Source organism: Nothoprocta perdicaria, unplaced genomic scaffold (genome assembly GCF_003342845.1).
Source record: "Nothoprocta perdicaria isolate Ctin4 unplaced genomic scaffold, notPer1 scaffold_109, whole genome shotgun sequence".
Classification (NCBI taxonomy): domain Eukaryota; kingdom Metazoa; phylum Chordata; class Aves; order Tinamiformes; family Tinamidae; genus Nothoprocta; species Nothoprocta perdicaria.
In genome coordinates, this window is record NW_020454194.1 from 1,610,816 (window position 1) to 1,619,955 (window position 9,140).

Genomic DNA, 9,140 nt, shown 5'->3' on the forward strand with positions numbered 1-9,140 from the left:
CACTCATTGAAGAAAAATTGGCAAAGAAACACAAGACAGTAAAAATGTACCTCTAGAGCCCTGAAAGAACATGGGTTTGCTCTCTGCGTAAAGGAGGCTGAGGAGACACKGTGAGCTTAGAAAAGAAGCTGCAACAGAAAAGCAAAAGCTTTTAAAGAGCTAATACCATTTGTGCTACTGGCAGCCTTGGTCTCTATAGTCTGAAATAAAAATCCTTAAGACTTGCTTTGTACAAGCTTTCTCTCARTGGGACTGCAAAAGGGCCTTTCCAGACTAGTTTTAAAGGAAGGTTAATTAGAATTTYTCATACGAACAGGTTATTAACCTTACTGCACCAATTTTGAGAGTATCTCCATAGGGGGTTAGCATCACTAAGTATGAAAACTAAGCTTGGGATAGAAGCACCTAAACCAAGTAATAGGCTTGGTTTAAAAATGCATAACTACATATATCATAGAATCATAGAATGCTTAAGGTTGGAAGGGACCTCAGAGGTCATCGAGTCCAACCCTGCTGCACACGCAGGGTCACCTAGACACACACACGGGGCTGCGTCCAAGCGGGTTTTAAAATCCAGAGAAGGAGACTCTACAACTCTGTGGGCAGCCTGTTCCAGGGCTCTGTCACCCTCAACATATAGGCTGTATTACTGTTTTCATTAAAATTTTAAAAATTCATGATCATACATTCTTACATCTTACATTGCTTTCTGTATGCCAATAATAAAATAGTACTGTAATTCCAAAGGAGATGGCTTTCTCCACAAATTCCTGATTAGTCACATGCAATCTCTCTCACATAAATGTTAAATTTAAAAGTTTCTTTTTAATAGATAAATTTTCAAGTTAACACCTATCAGTAGCTGAATTCAGCTTAAGCTCAGTTGTCCTGGCACCACTCTAAACTAAAAGCAATTGGTTGTAATTTCCGRGTCAACTCTGTTTTACAAAAGACTATCTACCAGTTTCCATTTTAAAATTAGACTAAAACTAGCTTAAATAAAAATGATGTCAGACTAGAAAGACTGGGGTGCGAGCCTGGCCGGTGCCTTTGCGGTTTGGTTATAGGGGATCACTGGAGTGGGGAGGCCTGCTCTAGCGGGGCCGCTATGGGAGGCCTGCTGGTTATAGCTCCACTCGCTCTAATGGAGGTATTTACCAAGCGAAGGCCGCRGGCCCAAGCGTGAAACACTGTGTTTAACCCCAGGTTTTCACTGTCTAGACAGGCCACGTACAGCACACTTCCCTTCCGGMTAACTCATGCCAAAGTCCTCCTCAGGCCTCCCTCCACGTCCCCTCACAGGTCAGCCATGGCACAACGGCGTGGCCCTTCGGTGCGAGGCCTTGGCGGACGGGGCGGCCTTCACGCGAGGCCTCGGCACGAGGAGCACGAGGCCAGGAGCTCCCCGCGCTGCCGCGGCCGCTCCGCGGGGCTCAGCACGCGCACGGGGAGCGCACGGGACCGGGGACACCGGCAGGCTAACGCATCCAAAGCCAACCTGCGTTTCAGGAAGCCCAGCCAAGCCTGTCAAACAGTCATGGCCCCGACTCAGAAAGGAAGGATGCTTTGGTAGTCCTGTCACCTTCCGGAGACAGTGAAAGGAAACGAGGAGCCACAGCACGGATGGATTTGGAGAGACTGCATTTGCAAACAYACAGATGGCGTTCGGGGGGGTATCACACAACGGCATCCACAAAACGAACCAAACATCTTTCGATGCCACAGAAAATGAGTCTCAGAGAAGGTGGCCGGCTACATTCAGCCCCGGGGCTGGTTCACATTCAGTGTGGATGGGTCCTCATGCAAAACATGCTGATCGYGTAACTAGGAGAGAGTGGAGCTTACTGTTCAGAAAGGAGGGAAGGAGAGAAAGCTTCAAGGCCCAGGAGAGCGCAGCGGCACCAACCTGCAAAGCGTCACGTTACGGTCAACACCAGGAAGCCGACTGAGCTACCTGCAGATAACGCTGGCGCTTCGTGAAACGGTACGGGCAAAATACAGCTGCTTCAGGACGCAGCCCCCCAGAATGAGGCAGAGAAAACTGTAACTTGCCAATGGAAACAGCTCATCGGCTATAAAGAAACTGCCACAAAGTGAGAGGCCGAACAGCTTAAAAGCATCCGACAACACGACTATTTACATTGCCACCACTTTCATTCCAGGTGACAACAGGACCCAGTAAACTGACTTTCTGGTTTTCCTTTTAGGTCAGAAACTTTAAATTCTAAGTTATTTTCAAGCTCTAACCTACCCCATCCCCATCCCATAACACCACAGTTACCCAAATGCAAGGGCCTTCAGGATGCAAGGAAAATGGGAAAAGCTCACATCACATGGACCACCTTTGGCAGGAACCAATCCTGAGCTGGCCATGGCACTTTTTATACCATGCACCTAGCCTGGACTGTAAAGAAAACAAGAGATCAACAGATTTACATTATATCTGTGAGTCTGACATAGGCAGCTAACGGGAGCCTCTCTTAATTGCGCCAACTTTTTGTACTTGAAGGGAATCGAGGGAACAACAGCAGCCTTCAGACCTTTAAAAAATAAAACAAAATGAAAAAAAAAATCCACACAACCTCCCATGAAAAATACAAACTATGCTTCTAAAATGACAAAGGAAGGAATTGTTCCTTTATAAAAAAGTCCTCCCGATTCTCAAAAACCTCTCTCTCCACACAGGGCTCATGACTTCCAAAGGAARTCCCTGCAAAGGGCGTAAGGGGCTCCGCAGTCACCAGCCCTCTGAGCTAAGAGGGATGTTTCCCTTTGTGGCGTACACGTTTCAAACAACAGCTACAGCCCCTAAACAGCACAATAAAACATAGCAGCATAAGGGTGGCAATGTGTATCTCAATAATACCATTAAGTACTTTTAACCAGGTGGAAAAATATACCCCACAATTTCCTTCCAGCTTATATAGCGCTAGGCATGGGCATACTGAAATGTTGAAGCCAAATCACTCTAATYTAGGAAAAAAAGACCAACCTCCTGCTCAATTCTGGCCCCCCAAAACAAGAATAAAACAACAGAGTATTCTAACAAATCAGAAAGAGGTGACAATGGCTTAAGCTACTATATTTGAGTTAAATTACACAACACATCTTTTTTTCTTTCTCTCACTTGATGGAAACCTGTCAGCGGAGTCAATGAGCAATGACCAAAATGAATCCTTACGTATAGGTAGCTATCCAAAGGATAACACTTTCTAGCTGCCAAAAAACTCCAGCATCCAAACTACTTCCTTCTTTTGTCTCACACTCAAAGCTTTGACTAAAACTGGATATAAAGATAGGGTGATTTGACTGAATGTTGTATTCCAATAAAGGAAAGTCATTCCAATCAATTCAACCCATCCAATTTTCAATCATCTTTAGAGTTTCCAAAGACATTTCATGTGAAATTTTATTTTTAAATTGGCTAATATATTTAATAATATTCATTGGTGMTTAAAAGGCCTCACCTGCATGTGAAAATTTTACCATAAGACATAAGTATGGTTACATGTGCTCCACTAACACACCGGGAAAAGAGGGCAATGGGACAGGTTGCTTCTGTTTAACATGAAATCCTTCTAAAACACCAGAAGCTTCTCTGGAAAAGGGCCTTCATACCTGAATAAGAATTTCCCACAATGGCATCCTACAACAGCAAACTCGTAATCAACGCCACAGTTTTATGATCTCTTTAAGCTGATCAAATGCAAACCTTTTGCCCAAAGAAGCAGTCTCATTCTCACCATACTCTGTGTATTCCTGCCAACTCCGTTGGAGTAGCAGCAGAAATTGYGCAGAACTGAAAACTGGATCAAGGAACCGACCTGGCTCAAAACAAATAATTATGTGGCTTAAAGCAACTGTGAAGCACAGTCTTTGCTCGCGCTCAAACCCTGTTTGCAGCCAAAGCCCTTTTCTATATGCTACTTTTCAGCTGTGGACTTTTTGTGCTGAAACTATGTTTTCATTGTGTATTCGTATAGTGCTTGGACAGCGGGATCCAAAAGCACTTCTGCAGCAGCCTGTAAATAAAGAGCAGTTTCTTCCAGCTCGTATAGTTCTGCTCGAGACCGTAACAGGGTGCTACATGGTTGGAATAGGATGCCAAGGGTAAGGCCCAGTCTGAGGTCTAGGAAGAAGGCAGGGATCTGCATGTAAGCCAGATGTATTTTAATGGATGTTGATCCTGACAGCGTGACCTAAGGGATTCAGCCGATCCCAAAGTCGACTCTGTAGCAGGTCAGACAAATCAGGGTTTGGTTTCACTGCCTGCACTGGTGAGGGGATCAGTTTACCTCGTTCAGCATCGCTGTCCTGCAGCCCTCGGGGCACGTCAGAGCCGAGACTCCCATCTCGTGTGGGGCCGGCGGCCGGGCGGGCAGCGCATGGGGCACCCTGGCTCTCCCCGGGCACCCACGTTTCACCCGTGGAACCCAGCCTGAGATTCCYGTGGCCTGGAACCGGAGCAGGCACYGCACCTGCTGACTGCCTCCTGCTTCATTAGGAGCCTGAACCTTGACATGGATCCCACCTGCTTTCTCTTCCAGAGGCTCCAGGGCTCCTAAGGCTTTGAAAACATCACATCACTTTTACTACTGCAACACTGAAGAGGCACTGCATCAGACCACCGCAATCTGGACATCCAAAACAAGCACAGTTTTATGGACAGCAGTCCATTTTTCCTGTTGAGTAGAGTATTTGCTATCACTGTTGACTCAGTGCAGCACGCATATGAAATACATAGACTATTTACAGGCTTGGGGAGTATAAAGCGTGTTACAAAGACACCAGATGGGACCTCAAGGTATAAAGCTATTCGAAGATCTCTGAGGACAATTTCTCTGCACAAAGACCAGTGTAATTATGGTGATGATCACGGCGCCATGGTCAGCCCGGGAAGCGGGCACGGAGCGTTAATCACRGCGAGGCGGCAGGGCTGCTCAGTGCCCCGCTCTGCAGGAGCGAGGGCACCCCGGAAACGGCGTCCTGCGGGCAGGCAGCGCGAGYGCCGACACGAGAACAGCAACCAACGCGAACCCTTCAAAAACAAAAATACAAAGAGAAGGAGCCCGGACGCAGTAACGATCCCCGGATACGGGTCTTGGGCTTCCCAATTTGGTTTTTCACATCCGTTACCATTATCTGCGAGGGCAGCTGTTTAGCCAATCACACTAAATACAGGAGGATCAATAGACCCAACGTGATTAAAAAAAAAATGCTGCTTTAGCTTAAAAATCCCTACACACCACCTGGTTTTATGACAGAAAGAAAGACGGTAACAGACGCTGCTGGTGAGCCTGCCTAGCCCTTGGATTCCCTCCTGTGTCCTACTTACATGGCAACACACAAGACAATGGATTTGCATCACAGATTTTTTTCCTTTTTCAGAGTGTTACCCTTCTTTTTCCATTAAAAGCAGAAACAAATCTAGCAGACCCACTCTAATTCTGCAGAGAATAAGTGAAGATATGGAGATGGGTAAAATGTAGGCCAGGCTGTCACGGGTAACAGCATAATGCATAGTGCCACAGTAGAAATCAAATCTGATTAATATTAAATTTCCTGCAACAGCATCAGGGTGTTTATGCAGATAGGAAAAGCTGGTGGGAAAAAGGCGGGGGAGAGATTTTTCTTAGTTCAGAAAATTAAAGTCCCTCCTTTATTCTGCTGCATATCAAATGCAATAATCAAGAAAGGGGATTTTTATGGCTGTGCTTTTGTGCTCTTCCTTGCTTTATCTGCTGCATGTTCATCCCAGCACATGCCATTGCATGCGTGGATTTAAGATGACTTCAGTGCCCACTGGAGCAAGGCTCTTAGTATATTCCAAACACAAACACTGAATCCAATCATAGTCACATCCCAACAGCATAACAGGACCCACTGCACTGGATAAATGGCAACCATTGCAGAGACAAAGGCAACACTTTCAAAACACTGCCAAGAAGGAAATCTCAGTCATGTTAAAAAAAAAAAAAAAAATTATTTTTTTGTTGTTTCCTCAAAAGGGATATATTCCAGTAGCCCTTTTGTAATATTTTAAACCTCCATCCTGTTACCCTGGTATTTTTTGCTGTTTTCTTGTTACTGTTACCGCAGAAAGCAGCTGCTTGCAGATAAATAGAAGTGCAGTAACAGGACAGAAGCTAAAAACCGAAAGGCTTGGTGATTAACAGCTAGGTCACCTGCTTCAAGCAAGCACCAAAACGAATGTGCAGCTCATCCCAAAGCAGAAAAAAAAGAAAAGAACCAGGCAGTTAATCAGTTTGATCGGCCAGCCCGCGCATCACRCACGCATTTCCAGAGCCATCTTCCCACTGGGGAGCTGCACTCACCGTCACATCCAGCGGTCCCTTAGTGCCCGGCGGGCTGCTCCGTGGCTCTGTGCGTGGGGGTCTCCCGCAGCCGGGCGCTGTCCGGCCGGGAGCAGGGCGAGGGCAGCAGCTCCCGCCGCTGTGTGGGACCACGCCACGGCTGGCGCCCCACGCTGCAACCCGCGCCCCACGCCGCGCTGCAGCCCCACGCTCGGCATGCGAGCCCCGCGCTGCGGCGCTGCCTCCTTCTCCTCCTCTTCCTCCTCCTCCTCGCAGCTGCCAAAACAAAAGCCGCTGCGGAGCGGCGCGTGTGCGTGCGCGCAGGCGGGCGCCGCGGCCCCGTCAGCGCGCGCCGACCCTCCGCGCTGCCGCGGCGGCGCCCCACGGAGCAGCCCTGCGCGTGGGGCCGCGCTGCCCCGGGGCTCCCACGCGGCGCATCCCGCCGGCGCTGCCGCGGCTTCTGCAGAGACGGGCAGAGCGCAGCGCACCCAGCGCTCGGGAACAAAAGAAACACGGCACCAATACCGAAACACGGCACAAACACAGAAATACTGCACGAATACAGAAATGCGGCACGAATACAGAAACGCGGCACAAACACAGAAACGCAGCACGAGTCAGTGCTGCCCAGTTCTGCTCAGAGCTGACCCAAGAGGACGAGCTCGGCTCGTGCCCCTCCCTGCTGCTCCACTCGCTCCAGACCCTGGGCACTCTTACCGGGATCTACGGGCGCTCGCAGGTAGATCTACGAGCTCCGCGCCCCTGCGGCGGCGCCGGCTCCTCCAGGGCAGTGCCTCCCCGCAGCTGGCCTGGCTGGGCCCGCGCCGTGATGGACGAGTTCGTGCAGGCTCCCTCAACTCTAACCTTGATAAGGGAAGGCTGCCTCTGTAGCGCGTTGCATCATCAGAAACTTCTGACCTCGGGGGAAAAAGATCTCAGAGACTTCAAAGCTCTTCCCTTCCCCCGCGCCCACCCCCTGCTTTGGGTTACACCAGAAAAGAAAAAAGAAGAAAAATAAAAAGAGCAGTTTTAAGAAGGCTCTTTATGTTTCAAGGGGTTTCCTTTCATTTGTGAAAATCGCCATCCTAATGTCAGCAATTCCGCAGATCTCAGACATTGGCAAGTGCTGTAAAGGGTCGGGAGGCTCCGTGGCGCGCGGGCAGCTGAGGCCGCCGCTCCGCAGAGGGTCCCTGGGCAGCGGCCCTGTGCCGGAGCCGCCCGGCGCCCGCGGCACCCGGCTCCGCTCGGCTCCGCTCGGCTCCGCTCGGCTCCGCTCGCGCAGGGAGAAAGGGCCGAGCGCTTCCCTGCCTGCTTCTGAACTACATGCGCCAGGGCCTTCCCGGGGCAGAACCTGAGCTCCTGCCCAATGAAACAGGGGAAAGCCCCGGTGCAGGCACTGCGGATCCTGACGCAGGCACTGCAGGGAGGACCCCAATCCACGCTAATGACCACTGTCAAGGATGAGGCTTCAAGAGGAAAGCATCCTTATTTGATGGGCCCACAAAGGCACACGGGGCGGCTTTGGCACAAGGCTCATACGCAGCTAAGCCCCTCCTCCCGTTTTCCTTCTCTGTACGTTTTCACCTCTCCCAAAGCTGTCTATTTGATTTCAAGATAGAGACAGTGACTTCAGGAAGCTCACGTTATCCTCACCGCTTACATAATGCAATGCAAGTGGATAACAGACCACGACAGGCCTGCCTGTCCCACGCAGAAGTGGAAGCCAGGGCTGCTACGCGGCTGCTCAGCGGGATCCCGGGCTCAGCTTCCCTGGCGCGCGCTGCCCGCCRCGTCCCAGCCCACGGCAGGGCCTGCAGGGCCGCGCGAGCACCGCACGGGCCGCCCCGGGGCGGGAGAGGGCGGACAGGGCGCTCCGTGCCTCGGGAACACCCACAGCCTGCTCCCCTGCTTCCAAGAATGCTTTGTGCCCAATAACTTAGGAGAAAATAAACCCCACAGTGTGTCAGCAGATGATGTTTTACGAGCATAACCACTGGAGGTTACCTTATCCTCCAAAGTATCTCCCATTTCCCCACTCAAATGTATTCCTCATGCCTCAAATGCATTCCTTATGCCACAAGCAGGAGCTGAGACAGTAAGCGATGCTACTAAAATGCAGCCTTGTTCAGGTGGCAGTCCAGATCCCTCTCCTTCCAACCCTCCTCCCAGGAGGAGCAGCGCAGCAGACCAGAACAGCGGCAGCAGGAATCCTCCAAACCGAACAGCRTCATCCCCGTCTCGCTCACCACAAACGTTTCGGTTTGCCTTATCTACCCTCCGTTGTAATAACTTTAGAATCATTCCTAGGGCTTCCCCCAGCTCCTAACACTCAGTCGTGCTCCCTTTGGGGCTCTGGGGGCCAAGGCTCCCGCTTTTCCTGAGGAAATGTTGCTCTCGGAGGCCAGCACGGGCTGGCTGCGGCTGCTGCACACGGGGAGCGCTCAGGGAGCAGCAGTGACTGCCGCAGAGCTTCCCTGAGGAACTGCGCCCAGGACACGGAGCTGGAAGCAGGAGGTAGGGGCCCCGCGAGGTGGGGCAGCTGCCAGCGCGTTCAGAAACAGCCGCTCCGACCTCCCCCGGGYGGGAGGCAGAGGGAAAAGCCACACGTGCAGGGCTGTGGGCAAGCAGCAAATTGGCTGCGGATGGGGCAGGAGCAGGGCTGGGTTAGAGCAGCGCCCAGCAAGCCAGGCCAGGCTCTGGAGACGCCCCAGCGCCCGCTCCACCAGCCGCAGGAGCGGCCGGCAAGCCGGAGCAGCGCGTCGGGCAGCCTGCAGCCGCTGCACCTGGCACGGGCGGGAGCGGGAAGGCAACGGGCTGCAAGGATGC

At 51.2% G+C, this 9,140-nt stretch overlaps 1 protein-coding gene across 1 annotated transcript in view; it reads right to left on the reverse strand.

Moving 5' to 3' along the window:
• Positions 1-9,140, reverse strand: part of SHROOM2 (shroom family member 2) — a 123,208-nt gene that overhangs the window by 17,815 nt on the left and 96,253 nt on the right. The window lies entirely within an intron of this gene.